The following is a 19,659-nucleotide window of genomic DNA, read 5'->3' as shown; positions in this document are numbered from 1 at the left end:
CTGGGTTTTCTATTCTGTTCCACTGATGTATGTGTCTGTTTTTGTGCCAGTACCATACTGTCTTGAGGACTACAGCTTTCTAATACAGCTTGAAGTCTCGAATTATGATGCCTGCAGCTTTTCTCTTTGGGATTGCTTTGGCCATTTGGGGTCTTTGTGGTTCCGTACAAATGTTAGGATTGCTTGTTCTAGCTCCTTGAAAAATTCTGGTGCTATTTTGATAGAGATTGTGTTAAATGTGCTGATTGCTTTAAGTAGTATAGACATTTTAACAATGTTTGTTCTTCCAATCCGTGAGCATGGAATGTTTTACCATTTCTCTCTGTCCTCTTCAATTCCTTTCATAAGTGTTCTACAGTTTTCAGAGAGAAGATCTTTTCTCTCTTTGGTTAGGTTTATTCCTAGGTATCTTACTGTGTTTGATGTAATTGTAAATGGGATCAATTCCTTGATTTCTATTTCTGCTGTTTCGTTATTGGTGTATAGAAATGCAACATATTTGTATACGTTGATTTTATAGCCTGCAACTTTGCTGAATTCATGTATTAGTTCTAGCAATCTTCTGCTGGAGTCTTTTGGGTTTTGGATATATAGTATTATGTCATCTGCGAATAGTGAAAGTTTGACTTCTTCCCTGCTGATTTGGATGCCTTTTATGTCTTTTTGTTGTCTGACTGCTGAGGCTAAGACTTCTGGCACTATGTTAAATAGCAACGGTGAGAGTGGATATCCCTGTCCTGTTTCTAACCTCAAAGGAAAAGCTCTCAGGTTTTCCCCATTGAGGATGATATTAGCTGTGGGTCTTTGGTATATGGCTTTTATGATGGTGAGGTGTGTTCCATCTATACCTACTTTGTTGAGGATTTTTATCAAAAACAGATGCTAGGTGCACCTGGGTGGCTCAGTCGTCCAACTCTTGATTTTGACTCAGGTCATGATCTCACAGTTCATGGGGTCAAGCCCTGCACTGAGCTCTGTGCTGACAGTGCAGAGCCTGCTTGGTATTCTCTCCCCCTCTCTCTGCCCTTCCTTTGCTGTGCTCTCTTTCCCTCTATTTCTCTCTCCCCAAATAAATACATAAACATTAAAAAAAAAAAAGAATGGATGCTGTATTTTGTCAAATACAGCTTTTTCTGCATCTATTGACAGGATTATATGGTTCTTACTCTTTCTTTTATTAATATTGTGTATCACATTGATTGATTTGCAAATATTGAACCACTCCTGCAGCCCAGGCATAAATCCCACTTGATTGTGGTGAATAATTCTTTTAATGTACTGTTGGATTCGATTTGCTGATAATTTGTTGAGAATTTTTGCATCCGTGTTCATCAGGGATATTGGCCTGTAATTCTCCTTTCTAGTAGGATCTTTGTCTATGGGTGTCTGTACTCCCAGTGCTGATCACAGTACCTGACACAAAGACCGAGGCCACTAATGGATGAACAATGGAGGGAGTGCTTCAGGACCCTGGACAGTTCCCAGGGAGCATTTCAGCTCTAATGCTTTCTGAATATCCAGAGTTCTGGGGTTAATCCTATCTTCTCTTTGGGATTCTCAATTATTAGGAATCCCTCACATCCCATAGACTGGCCTTTGTAGTTCTTCACCTAGAGACCGAATCCATTATCTGATTCTACATTCAAATGTATGTCCTCTCAACTTATTTATTACACACCTAATCCAAGATATAATCATCTCTCCCTAAAGCCTCCTAAATAGACTGCTTGCTTTGGCATCCCTATCTGTCTTCCACACAGCAGCCAGAGCAATCTTTTAAAAATACAAATAAGCGTGGTGAATTAAAGATGGACACAACTTTGTCACTGCTCCCATCAAGAGGTGTGATACGTTTCCTCTTCCTTGAGTCTGGGCTGGTCCATTGGCTTATGTTAACTAACAGAATGCAGCCTAAAATGTCTCTGTGTAACTTCCAGAGCTACGTGTTAAAGAAGTCATATAGGTTAAAGGAAAAAATACAGAGAGAGAGAGACAAGCTGAGAAACAGACACTGAACTATAGAGAACAGATGGTCACCAGAGGGGAGGGAGGTGGGGGGATGGGCGAAATAGGTGATGGTGATTAAGGAGTACACTTGTTGTGATGAGCACCGGGTGATGCTGAATCACTATACTGTACATCTGAAACCAATATAACACTGTCTGTTAACTGGAATTAAAGTAATCAAAAAAGAACAGTCATATAGATTTAAGCAGGTTACAGAGCCCTGAAAGGTTGCTGACAAGGCACTTGACCCACTGATACATCACAGGGGAAAAGATAACAACAAAATATAGTAACAATAATAATAATAACAATAAAAATTTCCATTTAAGAAGGATCTTCAGAAGAGCCCAGACCTTCTCAGATATACAAATTTCATTGTGTCTTAAAATCTTGTGAGTTTGGTAGTACTTTCCTTGCTTTTCAAAGCAAAGGCTGTGGCTCAGTAGAGTAATTTTCAAATCTAAGGCTAACTGACACGGACACTCTAGCTCCTTCCACCTTCCCTACCTGAAGGAGCAGCTCTCAGGTCACTCTTCCTCTCTATTTAGAAGTTATAGCAAATGCTCTCTCCAAGTCCGGACAGTGACATTAAGAGACAAGCCCAGGATCCACATAAGAGTGAAAACATATGGTATCTGTCTTTCTCTGTATGACTTAGCGGGAGGGGAAGGAAAAAAAAAGTTAAGAGAGGGAGGGATCCAAACCATAAGAGACTCTTAAACACTGAGGATAAACTGAGGGTTGATGGGGGGTGGGAGGGAGGGGAAAGTGGGTGATGGGCACTGAGGAGGGCACCTGTTGGGATGAGCACTGGGTGTTGTATGGAAACCAATTTGACAATAAATTTCATTAAAAAAAGAGAGAGACAAGCCCAAATGTTGATGAGATCTTATTTTCTCCAAATTATTAAAACCATATTTCAGATGCCACATGGTATGTCTGTGATTTCTGTCCTACCCTAAGAAACTCCCCATTAAGTACAAGGGCCAAATCCTGTAATTAAAGCCATATGTTAACCAATGCCCTAAACACATTTGCACATCCCCTCTTTCCAAGTTTTGTTGCTTTTCAAAACACACTAATGAGGTAGAAAGGGACTGGCATCCCCGTATCGTTTCAGTTGCAAAATCTGTGGTCGGTGCCACCTTCTTAAACGCTTCCTTCCCCACTGCCCCATGACCTTCATGTTCCTCACCCCTCCTTCTCATAAAATGCAGAATGACCTCCCAGTAAGAGAGAATAAAAAATATTTTGGCTTTGTAGGTCAGCAATATTGTTATGAGCTGTAAGTTACACTACAATCATCATCTTGCCTTTAAATCTGAAAGACTGCAAAACCATGTCTCCTATAATTTGAATTAGTGACCGCTTAAGGGCACCAGTGCCATGGTGTTATTAATGGAACAACACAATCAGCCTCAAGCAACCTGAGCATTAGCAGTTCCCACTACTATGTAAGCCGGGTTTGTTGTACGTAAGCTATTTATTTACCATGTCATTGGCCCATACATACATAGAGATGTCCTAAAAAGCTGCAGCGTTCAACACCCACACACATACATGCACGCATGCGCGTGCGCACACACACACGCATGCGTCCACCACCTTTGGGGAACTAATATTTCTGGATTACTCTCAATGCACAAAGAGCATCTAAGCTTCTCCATGAACCTACATTAGCTACTGGAAAAGAGTTCTAAATAAGACTTGATTGTATAAATGAAAACAAAATCACACCCACTCCACCTGGTTTAAAACCCCATGGCATTTTTAATGGCTTCCTATTTCCCTTGGAATAAAAACATGCCCGTGAACTAGTGCAGAAAGCATCTCCAACTCCTGTAGCCCTCCCCTTCCTTTCTCCGTGTCCAGGGCCCTGGCTGTCTACACATCTCACTGCCCATCTTCCCCCATGCTGTGCTCTCTCCAGAGAACCCCTCTTTCTCCTGCCCCAACCTCCTCCTTTAGTTTTACAAGTCCCAGCTTCTTTTTTTAGGTCACAGCTCAAAACTGACTTCTGCAAGGAGGCCTCCCTGACTCTGATCCTTAGATTAGATAAAGTCCCCCACCTTATATTCCCAGAGTTTCTGAACCTTTCTCTGTCATAACACACACCTCGCCTTACTGTTTGTATTTCCAGTAAGTCCCACTGGACCATAAGCTCCATGAGTGTAAGAGCTCTACCTGTGCTGTTTATTGCTTATCCCTGGCAGCTAACAAGATGCCTAGCACCTAGAGAAAGGGATGCTTTGTCTTTAAGAGAAGTTCTCCAAGTGTGGTCCCCAGACCAGTGGCATTAGCATCTCCTGGAGATGTGTTAGGAATGAAACTTCTCTGGTCCCATCCAGACTTATGGCTCTGAGGTGAGAGCCAGCAGTCTTCAACAAATCCTCCAGGAGACTCTGAAACACATGAAGTTGGAGAAGTGGGTCTGTAACACGACAGGTGCTCACAATCCAGGAAGTCAGACTCCCACCTGTGCAACCACAAAAGGCCAGACTAGAACCAGTATGTGGATAGTCTTTGCTGATTTTGGATAAGGGCCAGGAGGGAATTTCTCATAGTGAGGAAAGTTTCATGACAGAGCACCCCTGAGAAAGTGACCGGGGCACAACAGGCCCCTAATTGTGCAGGGGTCTTTTCTGGCTTGGAATTAGCACTCAGTAAATGTCGGCTTGAGCGCTGGAGAGGAGATTCCTGAGTTAGGTAAGAGAAGCTACTTTCTGAGTTCCTAGCATCTCTAAGACCCTGGAGACTCTCAGGGACACCACAGTGATGTTCTGAAGGTTTAAAGGAATGTCGCGAAGCTTGGAGTCGTTTGGGTTAAAACAACATCTACGGTTGAATGGAGATCACAAAAACACCAACGCTGGCCCAACCTACCCCGGGAGAAACCAGGCAATGAAGATTTTATAAATGGCTATAAATAAAAACCCCGATTAAATCCAAGAAGGAAACTACCCGACAGAACAAGGAAGCCCTGTATTCAGGAGACTTGAAGGAGAGAAGTTGCCTCTTCCAGAAACCCCACACGCCGAAAGGAGTACGCTCCCACATGAGAGGTTCTCCGAGTTTACACTTCGTCTCCTATTCAGAGCGGACTTAATAGCTAATCGTTTGGAGACGAAATGATGTTGGAAGCCCCGCAGTCAAATTAGAGAAAGATGTAAAATCGGACTGACATGACTAATACCTTTAAACTGCCCCCCCCCATAACAACCAACACATCAACTCCCTAATTAGAAATCACAGTTCACACCATTGCCCCTAAAGCTTCTGGGATGGCTCCCTGCTGACTCAGAACTCAGCTGAGACACTGCTTCTCCTGAGTTCTTGACCCCCTGCTGAAGAGACTTCAGCATCTTCTTGTGTCATTGGTTGCTTCTGAAATAAACAGTTCAGTGATGGTCCCATACAACGAATGGCTTGCTTCCACCGAAAGGATCTGAAAGATGTTGAGACCTGAATACATCTGCTACCCCATACGCCTCAGTGTCAAGCTTCTCAATGGATGACCCAAGCCCTTCTGTGCATTGTTACAGTTCATGAACCAACAAGAAAAGTACTATGTAATGAGGCCTTTCGAGATGTGGGGTCGCTTGACTTGAAAATACTCTCTGGCTTCTCCTTAAAATTTTAACCCTCCTTCACATCTTTCTCATAATAAAAACATAAATTTGGAGCATTTTCCAATATGCAGCAAAACATACGGAAAAACCAAAATTCAAATGTGAAGAAATGAAAATTCAAATACATATATATATATATATATAGTCTCTCCTGAACGTATGAAAAAGGCATAAGCAAAAGACCAAAAAGAAATGCTAAGAACCCCTGTGATACAGACAGCCATTATCTGTGGGCTCATGAAAGATGTAATTTCTTCTTTTTTTCGTTTTTTTTTTTCAACGTTTATTTTTTTGGGGGGGACAGAGAGAGACAGAGCATGAACGGGGGAGGGGCAGAGAGAGAGGGAGACACAGAATCGGAAACAGGCTCCAGGCTCTGAGCCATCAGCCCAGAGCCTGACGTGGGGCTCGAACTCATGGACCGCGAGATCGTGACCTGGCTGAAGTTGGACGCTTAACCGACTGCGCCACCCAGGCGCCCCAAAGATGTAATTTCTTCTTAATCTTCTTGCATTATTATCAGATTATAATAATTCATACAATGTGACTGAGATAAGGGTTGGACAAAGGGACCACAGGTCACTGGGGGAAAGACAGACATTCTATCCATGTGGGACTGTAATAAATAACGCTGTAATAATGGGTTCTCTATAAGGAACCAAACGTCACTGGATCTAAATACCAGCATATCCGAAATCAGTACCTCACACCATACATGGAAACCTCTTAGCTTGAAGTATCTAACGTGAAAAGCCAACCTTCAAAGTTCCAGAAGAAAATATAAGGAGATCTCATTACGACCCTGTGATTGGGAAAGATTTGTCAAAGCAGACATAAAGTACGCTAACCTTAAAAAGGAAAGAGATTGACAATTTAATTCCATTAAACCTAAAATCAGCTTTTCAAAAGTCACCATAACATGTAAAAACTAGCTACACACGTTAAGAAGATATTCAACATATATGACCCCTTCCCCATCAATCAATAAGGAAATAGACGATCTTGTTAGGAACGAGCATATGGCAGGGCGCCTGGGTGGCTCAGTCACTTAAGTGTCCGACTTCAGCTCAGGTCATGATCTCGCCATTCCTGAGTTCAAGCCCACGTCGGGCTCTGTGCTGAGAGCTCAGAGCCTGGAGCCTGTTTCAGTTTCTGTGTCTCCCTCCCTTTCTCTCTCTCTCTCTCTCTCTCAATCTCTCTCTGCCCCTCCCCTACTCATACTCTGTCTCTGTCTCTCTCTCAAAAATAAACATTAAGAAAAAAAATTTTAATGAGCAAATGGGATGAACATAGATGGGAGGGTTACAGTCAGAAACAAGACAGAGAAGGCTTTCCTGACAAGGCGGCCCTGTGATTTTAATGAGGCAGGCTTCCAGGAGCAGAGAGAAAGTGGAACTGGGGGGTGTTTTAGAAGTCCATCACTGAGCAGACGCCAGCTACGCTCTTCAACAACGACCTCTTGATCAGCAATAAACATGATAGTTGGATCTCATCAGTCTCACTTCTGGCTTCATTTCTCAATTCGTTCGAAGCCAGGGCAGGAAAAGAGAGGCAGAGGTACTATTTATTAGACTCAAACCCCAACAGAAAGGAATTTGGGTTTTAGTCTGGATGGTTTTGAACAAGGAGGGATGGCATGACCGGCTTTAGCTTTCTTTCTGAAGTTCATCCTGGTGGTTCTACGGAGAAGAGACAGCAGGGGCAATCGTGGAAGCCCAAAGATCACCAGTCGGCTTTCGCCACAACCCAGGACAGGTGTGAGGGTGGTTTTGTGACATAGGTGCGGGAGTAATAACCTGTCAGAGCCAAGAGGCTTTGCTGGGGCATTGGATGGGGGAGGGGCGGGGGGGAGGGGAACAACATCCAGGATGAGCTCTGGAAGGAAATCAAAACCAAACAAAATCATGGATATGAAGCATCTGAAGACAGAGGCGCTAACTCACAATAGCTCTTAAATCACATCTCTACATATATAATATACGGATTATGTATAGGGAAGGCATGAATGAATACTGCTCTGGCTTGATCTGTCAGAGCAGGGCGATAGAAAATACTTTGTAGATACAGAATAAGAAAGGGCAGAGAGAGGAAGCATTTGCTTGTAAGAGAACCAGGGCGAACCTTCTGCCTGCAATAATTCATGTCTCTCTGCCCGGGTCACCAAAAGCGGCTTTCCTGTCGTTCACCAAAATCTCTGGTGGGTCTGCTCGTCACTCGTGAACATTTCATCCTTACAACCAGCAGCCCCGGTCTAGTGCAAATATGACATTTATGCCCAAATTGAATGTGCATAAAATGTCACCCTACCCTCAGCCCCGCACAGCAACTTCCAATTATATCGTGTTTTAAGGGACGATGACAAATGTGGGAGAAATTGCCTAGTGGCCTTTGCTAAGATAACAAAATTGTAAAGTTGGGATTAAATCACAGGAAGGGCGTTCGGACTTGGGGAGATGCCAGTTAACTGATTAAGCAGCTACTGTGTGGCTTCTTCAGAGGGGCCACGGGGAAGGGGCTGGGGTTCACCCACATCTTTTGCACCCTTCGTGCCATCTACACATCACCCCTGCAGAGCAGAGAATCGTGAACCATGTCCTGAGAGCTCTTTATTAGGCTGACGGCAAGGCCACTGGCTGTAGAGAAGGAAGGTTTGCTTTGAGAGGCGTCACAGCTGAGCGTTCCTTGGGCACATGACCCTGAACCCCTGGACCTGGATCCTGGTCTGCCACCCGGTAGCTGTGTCTGCTTGGGCAAGTTTTTCTGAATCTCATGCCTCAGTCTCTCCATCTGCTACACGTCAACACGAATCCCATGTGCGTGCCTACGAATTGTGAGGATTAAAAACGATGACCTATATATAAAACACCACTTCTTTGAGCTGTGATAACAAAACACCCCGGCCCAGGGGGCTTCAACAAGACACGTTTACTTGTCTCACTTCTGGAGGCTGAAGTCCAAATCGAGCTGCCGACAGACTCTGGGTCTGGGCGACGTCTGCTTTCCGGTTCATAGCCACTTTCTCACTGGGTCCTCGGGTGCAGGAAGGGGCGAGGGAGCGCACTGGGGCCTCTTTTTATAAGGGCACGAATCCCACTCACAAGGGCCCCACCCTCATGACCAAATTCCCTCCCAGAGGCCCCACCTCCAAACACTATCGTGCTGGGGATTAGGTCTGAACATACGAATTTTGGAGGGACACAGTCAGTCACATCAAAAGAGTGCCTGATACCCGTGTATGCACAACCAAGACTAGCAGGTAATATCTTTTTCTAAAAAAAAAAGTTGTTTAATGTTTTTGAGAGAGAGGGAGAGAGACAAAGACAGAGAGATAGAAAGGGCAGACAGAAGGAGACACAGAATCTGAAGCTCCCAGTTGTCAGGACAGAGCCCAACGCAGGGCTCGAACTCAGGAACCCGGAGATCACGACCTGAGCTCAAATCAAGAGGCAGAAGCTCATCCGACTGAGCCACCCAGGCGCCCCCAGCAGGTAGTATCTTTAAAGAAGCTCCACCCAGGGCATATTCTATGAGAGCTCCTGACACCCAGTAGGAGCCAAGCAATGGTTTATTGCACGGAGGTTGAATGATCATGACCTTCTCAATTTCAGTTTCCACACTGGTAAAAGGGAGTAGTAACATTAACCCCCAAGGTCGTGAGGAAGGGGGAAGGAACGTGGCAGGTAACAAATACCTGCTGGTTTATAAAATGGACTTTAGAAGCCCCACTCACGGAACTAAAAACAAAATCGGGGAGACCTGCCATTTGGTTACTTGAGAGCTTGCCTGATTCAGTGTTGAAAACGCAAGTCTGTTTACTTTCCGAACAGCAGACTTTGCATTTTAAACTGTGACACAGAGATTGTGTGTTCATTTGTTTTTGTTGATTTCTCCCTGGAAGGGGATGATGCCTACCTCATGGGGTCATTATGCAGAGGAAGCGAATTAACACAAGAGAAGCCAGGCAGGTAGGAGATGCTGTGTATTGAGCAGTATCTCCTTCCCAAAAAACAAACCAAGAGACAATGTCTTCCAGGGAACCATGGCTGTCTCTCTCTCTCTCTCTCTCTCTCTCTCTCTCTCTCTCTCTCTCTCTCTCTCCGTCTTCCTCCCCTGACTGAGCCCCACAAGCCAGGGACCCAAGGTCCCCTGCTCCTCCCTCCTCCCTCCTAGTGACCCCCATGGTTTGACCTCAAATCACTGAAGGGGACGTAATTCTTCGGGTCATTCCACTATTGACGAGGCCACTTCTGATGGGTGCTGATATGAATCTTTCCACAGGACAGCTGTACTGCCAGAAAGCTGAAGATGAAGGAAGCCCTCTCTTTCTCTCTCCACCAGAATTACCAACCTTCTCCATTAGCACTGAACCCGAAAAGCCTTATCTGCTTAACTTCTTACAACATATACAAGGAAGAGGTCTGCAGAGTAACGGGCATCTGTGGAAAAGAGATTAATAGGCAAGTTAAGTTTCCTAGGTTGGAATATCAAAGTGGGTTCTCACTGCAGGACTTGTCAGAGCCTTTGGCATGTCACTATTCACATGGCTCTTCGGGAATGGGAATATAAGAAGTACTTCTAAAGCTTACTTGATCAGGCACACACCTCTCGGTAGAATACAGTTTTGCACGCTGTGGATCGACAGTGTTCCGAGGAACCGATATAAGAATGTATTAAATGCCCATCTACTGCCTTTGAATGCCTGTGGTACCTCCTGCTGGGCTAGGGACATGACAGAGAACTCAACAGGTGGTCCCTGCCTTCGGGAAGCCTGAGGTCTAGTAAGGGCATGACTGACAAGTCAGTAAACCCACAAGTGGAGTTCATAACGCACACACACGAAGGATGCAAATGGGCCACAGTTCAGGCTTAGTTTGCGGAGAGGGCGGGACAAACACGGTTTCCGTGGAAGGGAAGTATTTGCGATCTGGATGAAAGGTGATCTGGCTAAGGTGGGAACGGGAAAAGACAGGGAAGTGGGAACAACAGCACAGACAAGGGCAAGAGGACTGGAGAACACAGGGCCCGGGTGGTTGTGCCGCACGAGGAGGGGCAATATGCACGATGGGTCAAGGGCATTCTAGAGAAAGCCTGATGATGCTGAGAAGGAGGGGGAGGAGGAGGAGAAGGAGGAGGAGGGGAGGGGGAGGAAGGGAAGGCGGGAGGGCGAGGAGGAGAAAGGGGGAGAAGGGGGAAGGGGGAGGAGGGGGAAGGGGAAAGAGGGCGAAGGGGGAGGAGGGGGAGGGAGAGGGGGAGGGGAGGAGGGAGAGGGGGGAGAGGAATGGAGAGGGGGAGGAGGAGGAGGAGGGAGGGGAAAAGACATGGAGGAGGGGGCTGAGGAGGAGCGGGAGCAGCTGATAACCATAACGATAAAAGTGTTTCCACTACTATGTTTGAACACCCATCACAGTCCACACCTGTTACAGGTGTTTGACAATTTCAGATCCTGTTTAGAGCTCTCAAGAACCCTCTGGGGTAGGACAGGCTCCCCTGTGGCGGTGAGGAGTATGGGTTTTGGAAACAGAAACACCTGGGCTCGAACCCGGCTCCGCCATTTACTGACAATGACATGGGACAATGTGCTTAGCTCCTCTGGACCTCGGTCTCCACGAGACACGGTTTGTTATCTATTGCGTAGTATTGCTGGAAGCTGCCAGATAATACATCGAAAGCACTTAGCAACGTACCTGACATTTAGAAAGTCCTAGATCAATGCGCATTGGTTGAGGAAACAGAGGTCCAGACAGCAGGAACAACTTGTCTAAGGTCTCACAGCTCATCAACGAGAGAGTGGGCATTTGGCTCCAGAGTCAGTGCTCACCCCACAGTGAGCTTTCTGCACTGTGATGGTGACGATGGTGACGAGGACGACGATGACAAACAGCCGATACGCACTGAGAGCCTGCTCACTGCCCCGAGCGCCTCACGTGTATTTATTTAATCTCAGCAACCATCCAATTCAGTAGGTGCAGTCATTACATCCACTTAACACATGAGGAGATGAGTCCAGCTCCAAGCTGCTCCCCATCCTGAGATGAAGGAAATGGCTCGCTGAAGAGCGATCCGGGGGGCGTGCCCATATTTCCCATGACTGAGCTGCCCCGATGAATGAGGCCCCTTTCCCTGGCGCCACACGCCTGTGGCTATGGAAGGAGGGGTGCCTCAGTCCTCACAGGGTCATTGGTCCTGACCAGACTGCATTCCTTTCCTCAGATGCACCTAAATTTGCATATGTAGGCTGGGGATTCGGTCTGCGACATTATGCCTTTGTAACAAGATGCTATTTTCAAGGAAATGGCTGCTAGAGTGCATATGTGCTGAGCTGTGGGTGTGTGTTTGACATTTTAACTTTCTAATGGAACTGTTTCAGTGATGCATAATTTAAGCCTTCTAGGAATTTTGCTGTTACATGCAAACCAGGGAGTTGGCCTCTAAAAATTCACATATTTGACCTAAATTCCTTGCATCAGCAACAAGAAACATATGGTCCTGGGAGAGGCAATGGCACAGGGGAGAGGGTCTGGGTTTTGGAAGTAGACAGTAGTGGGGTCACATTCTGACTCAGTTTCTTTGGAGAAGGTTTTTTAAGCTTCCAAACTATTTTCTCATATGCAGACTGGGGGGTGTTATACCTGCCCCGGGGGAGTGGGGGGTGGATGGTAATTAGGTAAGATGATGTAGATGAGGGAACAGCATGGAGATTAGAGCACAGTAGGCGTTCAACATAGACTGCTATGGTTGTCATTTCACCCCAATCAAATCAGTTCACTTCAACAACTATTTACCGAATGGCATGATGAATTATGTGCCAGGCACATATACAAGAGAGAAGGGGAAGCAAAGGTGGGTCCCTGCCTCCTTGGGACATGGGAATAAGGCGAAGATAAAACAGCCTCATGAGCTCACTCTCCTGCACCTGTAATTCTCTTCATTGTCTTTAGCATTTCAACTGCCTGTTGTCCCAGTCAAGAAATACACACTCCACTTCCTCGTACGAGGTCCCCCAGTTTCTCTCTCTCTCCATCCATCCCACTGTTAATGTCTCAGCCCTGCCTTGCACCTTCTCTGCCCTGAACTTCTGCATCTAAGAAACATGGAGGGGTGGAGGCTGGGACAGAGACAGAACACCCTGGACAAGGAGGAGGGGAGGGGAGGGGAGGAGGAGGAGTGCCCCACTGAGCAGGACCTCAAAACCCAAACAAAGACATTTAGATTTTATTCCTGAAGGTAATTGGGAGTCATGAACAGTTCTCACAGAGGGAAGGAAGTGGTTTCTAAAACTGGAATTTAATGAAGGATGTTTGTGAAGCATTTCGATGATTTATCCGACATTGAACAAAATGATATTTACCAGATGGGATGATTTAGGTGAGTCAAGCCAGGATTCGGCTCTCTCCTCATTACCCACCATGATCAGTGAGTTCCTAAGTGGATCTTCCCCCCCTGCGCCACCTCCATGGCCAGTGGCTGGGACACCACAGGCAGAAATCCAAAGCCAGAGCTATAGGCAGTGAGACTGAGTAGCCTTGTGCCATCACGGACAGAGCTCTCCCTCTGAAGTCAAGATTATGCCTTCTAGACCTATGAGCTGAGTGACTCTAGTCAGGTCATTTAGTCTTGCTGGGGCTCAGTTTTATCACCTGTAAGCAAGAAAACTCCCCATGGCTGTGTGAAGATCAGACGTCATGACAACCACAGAGCGTTGTGTTTGCAGTAAAAACTCAGTAAGTCACATACAAAACTTGGTTCTGCTCTAGGGCACAGACTGCAGTTTGTTCATATTTATCTCTGTATCACGTGTGTTTGGTGATCATTCATTCTACTGAGTAGTATCTGGTCCTCCTTCCTTTCTGGGCATGTGGTAGAAATACATTTTCGCTCTCCTTGTGGTGGAAAGGAGCCCGATAATTCTGAGTTATCAGCAGAAATGGGTGTATGTCGCTTCTGGGCTGAGCCCTCTCTCTCTGGCCCCGACATGGACAATGCCCCAGATGTGCCACTGACCTACAGACCTGGGTCACTGTGACGACCAGGACCTTCTGCTAGGCCGGGTTGGATTACTGTAGCGTGAACAACCAAGAGGGCTTTGCTGTTTTAAGCCACTGAGAACTGGGGGTTGTTTGTTACTGCAGCCTGGCTTAGCCCCTCCTGACTGATACAGCAGTGCCTGTAACATAACAGCAAATCAGAATGTGTTCTTTTTGAATAAATATATATTAAAGGAATTGGGGACAAGAGAAGAGCGGGGAGGGAAAGGAAAGGAAATGTCCAGATGAAGGACAACAAATGTATGACAAAGGTCACATGACATCTTCTTCAAACTCCCAGAACAGGCAGGAAAAAGTGATCACCATCCTCTTTTCCTCTTTCTATGTAGACCTGGACCTTTTCTCAGTGCTTCAGGCAGCTAAGACCAGCCCTTTGCTGTTGGCTAGAAAAAATAACAGGTCCGTTTCCCTCTTGGGTCTACTCCCACCAGCCTGGGTTGGGATAAGTGGCAGGGTGGCTGGGTCCTAGGCCCGGGGATAATCCAAAGGGGCTTTAGTCCTCCACGAAGTTGGAGAAGGGAGACAGAGGAAGGAGGGGAAGGGCCAGATTAGGTGCCACAGGCCAAATATTTTAGGCTCTGCAGCCATACGGTCTCTGTTATGACTGCTTAACTTTGCCTGTGTCAAGTGAGAGGAGCCATATACAATATATAGACAAATGAACATGGCTGTATTCCAATAAAACTTTATTTACAAACACAGGAGGCACCCCAGTTTTGGCCTGTGAGCCACAGTTGGCTGACCATACCCAGACTGAAAACCAGAAACATCTAAAGCAGTTTGGAATCAAGAACGAGTTGAGTCTACAGTAGCACGTTGGCCCCGGCAGTAGCTGGCCAGAGTGGGAAACATTTAAAGATAATTAAGAAGAAAAGAGCAGAAGAACCTGTGAAAGGGAGAGAAGGCGGCCAAGGAACAAAGACAGAGGTGCTCCAGGCTCACCGCCCCCCCAACCTGCTCCTTTCCTAGACCCCTGGCTCTGCCTCCCCTTCACAAGTGTCCCTGCCCATGTAGGTACAGAGTGGTTCTGGCTCATGCTGCCTTATTTCTGCAGAAACAGATCTGGGTTTATGAAAATGCTCCACAGATGGGCCTCTTCCTATCCCCCTCCACAGCTGCTCCCACTCTGCTCGTGTGCGTATGACTCACCGTCGGTCATTTCGATTACCGAGGCCCCCATCCTCCAGCCCCGCCAGCTCCTCCATCTGCCAGGGCCCTTGCTCGCCAGGCCACCAGCTACTACCACTGAGAGATAATCACTGTGGTGGGAGATGACGTGCCTCCGCTGTTAGCTCAGGGCTGGAGAACCGTGGTGACGTCTCCACGCGATAACCACCATAAACGACTGACCACCGTACTGTTTCCAAGAAGCAGCTGTGTGATGCAGCACAGAGGCAGGGGATGCTGGAGGTGCATATTTGATAGGATGTTCCTGAAAATACATGCACGTGGGAAGCCACCACCTGCCCTACAGCTAAGGCTATCCTTTTGTTGAGAAAATGTTGAGATCAAAAGGAAGATTCCAGTGAATTTCTACAAGAGAAGAAGGTCAGAGCTGTCACTGGAATATAAGGGATTTGTTCATGTGAGTGGTTGTTCTTCTGCCGGGCACGATGGTATGAGAAGACTTTGGTTCAGAGTCTCTAACGGCTCTGTATCACGGTCACAGACTTGAGAAGGAAACAGCAAAGGGGACACTCCGGAACCAATCATTTGGCTTAACACCACAGCGCTTTTGATCTAACCCCCCAGTGGGAAAGTCCCGGTCCCTCACAGCCTGGATGGAGCTGAGCCCCTGGGAGCTAAGAATATTCCTTTTGGCCTAGGTAGAGACAACCCAGGTGGCCTGAATGAAGCCTTTGCTCCCAACCCGACCCTAACCTTGTATCCCAGTATCTTCTGATGGTGAGAGCATCAGGAGGGAATTGGTCTAAGGCAGGAGGGATTTTCCCCAAGGCCCAAGGTGGAGGGTGAGGGGTCTGTATAGTCCTAGGCTTCCCGAGGATTCGAGCCACCCAGAGGCACACGGTCTACTGTCGTCTCTGCCCCCAGGTCCCCCACGGTCACATCCATCTCTCCACACTCAAACCTCTGAAATCACAACTCAACTAAGATGAAAAATCACTCCTGCCATCACCAGAGCCCATGGAGGCAGAGAGCGGCCAGCCGGAGACGCCCTCAAGGCTCCAGCCACTGAGTTGGGGCCATGGGCAACACCCCTCCTCTTCCATGTCTCCATGTGGCCCGGACACTGACTTGCCTTTGGAGAGAGGGAGGGAGGGGAGGAATCTTGAGAGCCCCACCCCCAACCTACAGCCACCAGAGTTTCCTAAAGGAGGAGGAAGAACTTAGAGCCAAGGACTGTATTTTTCCCAGGAACCAGGAGACTCAGATTCTTGTCCTGCCACTACCACTCATGTGCTCTGTGGTCCACATCCCCTCTCTAGGCCTCAGCTTACCCATCTGTAGCCCATGACAGTCCCAGCCCAGGGCACATGTTCAAGAAGATGTCCAAAGAGATGGATTATGGGAATCTCACCGGTTAACATCTAGGACTCGGTCCAGCTCTCGAGTTCTAGGTTTCTACCCATGATTCTACCCTTTCAGATATACATTTGTCTTCATTGGGCTTTTCCAGATACAGACCCTGAGATAAGGATTCATCCGCAGGTGATTCATTAAGGAGCGCTCCGAGGAAAACCAGCAGGACCGGGAGGCAAGGTGACATCAGGCACGTACGGTCCCAGCCTGATCCCACGGGAAGCTCCAGAGGGCACATCATACTTCAGTGCTAGAGAGCTGGGCGATCACAGGCCTGGGACCATCAGTCACAGGCTACAGGGCCACCGGGGAGGCACTTCTGGCTCTGCAAGCCACCACAGCAACTCCAGGACAAGGACAGCCCTCTGAAGAAGGTTGGAGGTGACGCATAAGGAAACTGGGGGGGTGGGCAGACAGAACGGACAAGAATGATCTCAAACTGGGGTGAAGAGCAACAAGATTGGGCTATAAATACAAAAGTTAGAAAGGAAACACAGAATTTGTAGGTTGCAGTGAAGAATTACTCAGTACCTACTGTGTCCCAGCAGTGTGTCAGGCACTGCGGATACAGACGTGGCAACAAAAGGATCTTGTTTCTGTCCTCACGGAGCTTAACACTGAGAAGCAGGCACTAATGGAAAGCGTGACCTAAATGCGTGTAAAGTCATAACAGCAGTTAAGTACTGTAAGGAAGAGGCAAACTCGTGTAGGGAGAACACATAAGGGGGGGGAGGGGAAACAGGTGATGCACACTCCCTTTTGAGAGAAGAGGTGTGTTCAAGCAAGCACAACCACAGTGGGCAGAGACAGATCAACCCTCCAGGCAGAGGGAACAGAGCGGGCGACCTGTTACATGAAAGACTGAGCGAGAAACCGTCAGAGACCAAACTCCTGGTCACTGAATCGTTCAGGAGGGAAAAACAGCACTAAAAGATCATCTGAACAGATGCATCTGGGGAAGGCGGGGAGATTACGGGTTGCGAAACACCTCTAAGGTCGGATACACCGTGTATAAATTATTTAATTTATTCATCCCAACAATAGCTTCATCTTTTTAGGGACAAACGCAGCTGAAGCCAGAAAGGTTGAACTAGTTACCCAAGGCCACTCTGATTCGTAGTAGAGCTAGGATGCCATTTCCCATTTCCCATGTGCCAAAAGGCCAAGCCCTTTCCACAATTCCAAACCAAAGCATTGTTGCAAGTCGGGGGCATGCTAAGCTGAGGCTAAAAACAAGCTCATGTGTGTGTTTTTCATAATCGCTTTACTCAGGTGTAATCAACACGTAAAAAGCTGTACACACTTAAAGTACACAACTGGACAAGTATGTGCGTAAGTATACGCCCGTGATATCACCTCCACCATCAGGAACATACCCATGTCCACCACCTCCCAAAGTTTCCTCCTACTGCAATGATAATGATGATGATGACGATGAGGATGATGGTGATAACAAAGACGATGATGATGTGGGTTTAGAACACGTAAGATCTACCCTTGCGGCAAATTTTAAGTCTTCAACACAGTATGGCTGGCTACTGGTGCTTTACTATGTAGTGGATCCGCAGAACTTATTCATCTTCATGGGTGAAATTCTATCCACTTTGACAATCACCTGCTCCTTTCCCTCTGGCCCAACCCTCGGCACCATCATCGTACCCTCTGCTTCTATGAGTTTGACTTTTAGATTCTACACGTGAGTGAGAACATACATACTTAATCTTCTGTGTTTGGCTAATTTCATGATAATGTTTTCCATAATGTTTTCCGGGTCCAACGATGTTGTCACCAACATCAGGTTTTCCTCCTTTGTAAAGGCTGAAGAATATTCCACCGTGTGTGTGTGTGTGTGTGTGTGTGTCCACTTGAACGATTTCTGCTCTGACCTTTATTATTTCCTTCCTTCTGCCAAACTTGGGGCTTAGTTTGTTCTTTTTTTAGTTCCTTGAGGTTAAAATGGTTTGAGGTCTCACTTTGGTCTTCGCATAGACATTTATTGCCGTAAAATTCCCCTCTGACAAAGCTGCCTTTGCTTACATCACCTACGTTCGGCTGTGTTTGCTGTGTTTCCGTTTGTCTCAATATATTCTTTTATCTCCTTTTTGGTTTCTCTTTGGACCCACCGGTTGTCTGGGATCATGCTATTTCACGTCTATGTAGCTGCGAATTTGCCTCCCGTGATTCATTTCCAGTTTCATACCATCATGGACGGTAAAGGTATTTCGTATGATTTCAATCTTCTTAGCTTTGTGAGACTTGCTTCGTGGCCCAACATGTGGTCCTCCTGGAGAACGATCTGTGTGTGCCTGGGAGGAATACATAAGTCAGTCCCATGAGGAGCCACAGAGCCAGAAGCTGACGTCGACATTGGCCTCGTTAATTTAGCACCAAGCTCAGGTGTTCATGCCCAAGATGAACAGTAATAGTTGAAGCTGAGCTAACTGACGCAGAGGAGGGTCCTGAAGGAACAGACATCGGGGGACAAATAGGAACAAACAGCCCTGTGGCTAAAGCGCAGGACCTGGCAGATCCTCCACTCGGGGAGCGTTAAGCACCACACGTAGGGACAGCGCCACGTTTCCCGCCGGTCAGCTTAAGCAACAGAAGCAGGTGGACAGCCACACTGGCTTTCGCCCCAAAGCGTCCTGCACGGGAGAACTTTGCTTCCTTTTCTCGCCCTTCCTCGTACTTTATGACCAGGCTACACTCAGCTGGGAGGGTAAAGTTGGCCCCCCAAGAATCATCAAGCCACACGTGGACATCAAACAGAACTTTTCCTCAAGCAAGATGCTGGGCTGACAGCTTCCTCGGTGGCAACCACAGGACTGGGATCTCCCAAGGCCGGCGGCGAGGTGGGTGCAGGAATGCTCGCTTCACCCTCAGACACAGGTGTCCCCCTTGAGCACTGTCACCTTTCTGGACAGCAAGCTCACACCCCTGCCACTCCAGGATGTCTCAAAGAACACCGTTGGTCTCTCTCCTCCCCACTCACTCCCATCTCCTTAAAAGGTGGGGAGGCTCCTTCTACCTGGTCAGACCCTGACATTCATCCGATGGGTCTCAAAAAAGCAAGCCTGTGTGTATCCCTCTTTTGATTATTCCTCCATCCACAGAGTCCCACAGAGGGTCTGGCCTCTGCTTCCTGTACCCCTTCAATACGCACCACCTGGTGTTAAGGGGCCTAGGGGCTCAGTAATTTCAACCCTGCCTGGACTTAGAATCACCCTTTAAGTCTGGGTCCTGGTCAACTGGAAGCCCGCCGAGTGGGGTCCCAGCACCCACAGCTGGTAAAGGCGCCTCAATGATCCGATGCTCAGAGGGACTGTCTGGGCAAGTATACTCAGGGTCTGCCCACCACGACTCTTCCTACTTCTGCGGCTACGTCCGAGCTCACGGATCCCCACATCTCCACGAGCTAGAGGAAGAGGTTCCCATTT

At 47.2% G+C, this 19,659-nt stretch overlaps 1 protein-coding gene across 8 annotated transcripts in view; it reads right to left on the bottom strand.

Moving 5' to 3' along the window:
- The window catches only part of STK32B (serine/threonine kinase 32B), a 387,425-nt gene that overhangs the window by 228,424 nt on the left and 139,342 nt on the right, over positions 1 to 19,659 (bottom strand). The gene's annotated exons all lie outside the window — the stretch shown is intronic.

The sequence above is a fragment of the Acinonyx jubatus genome, chromosome B1, assembly GCF_027475565.1.
Source record: "Acinonyx jubatus isolate Ajub_Pintada_27869175 chromosome B1, VMU_Ajub_asm_v1.0, whole genome shotgun sequence".
Taxonomy (NCBI): domain Eukaryota; kingdom Metazoa; phylum Chordata; class Mammalia; order Carnivora; family Felidae; genus Acinonyx; species Acinonyx jubatus.
This window is presented reverse-complemented; position numbering and strand designations above follow the sequence as displayed.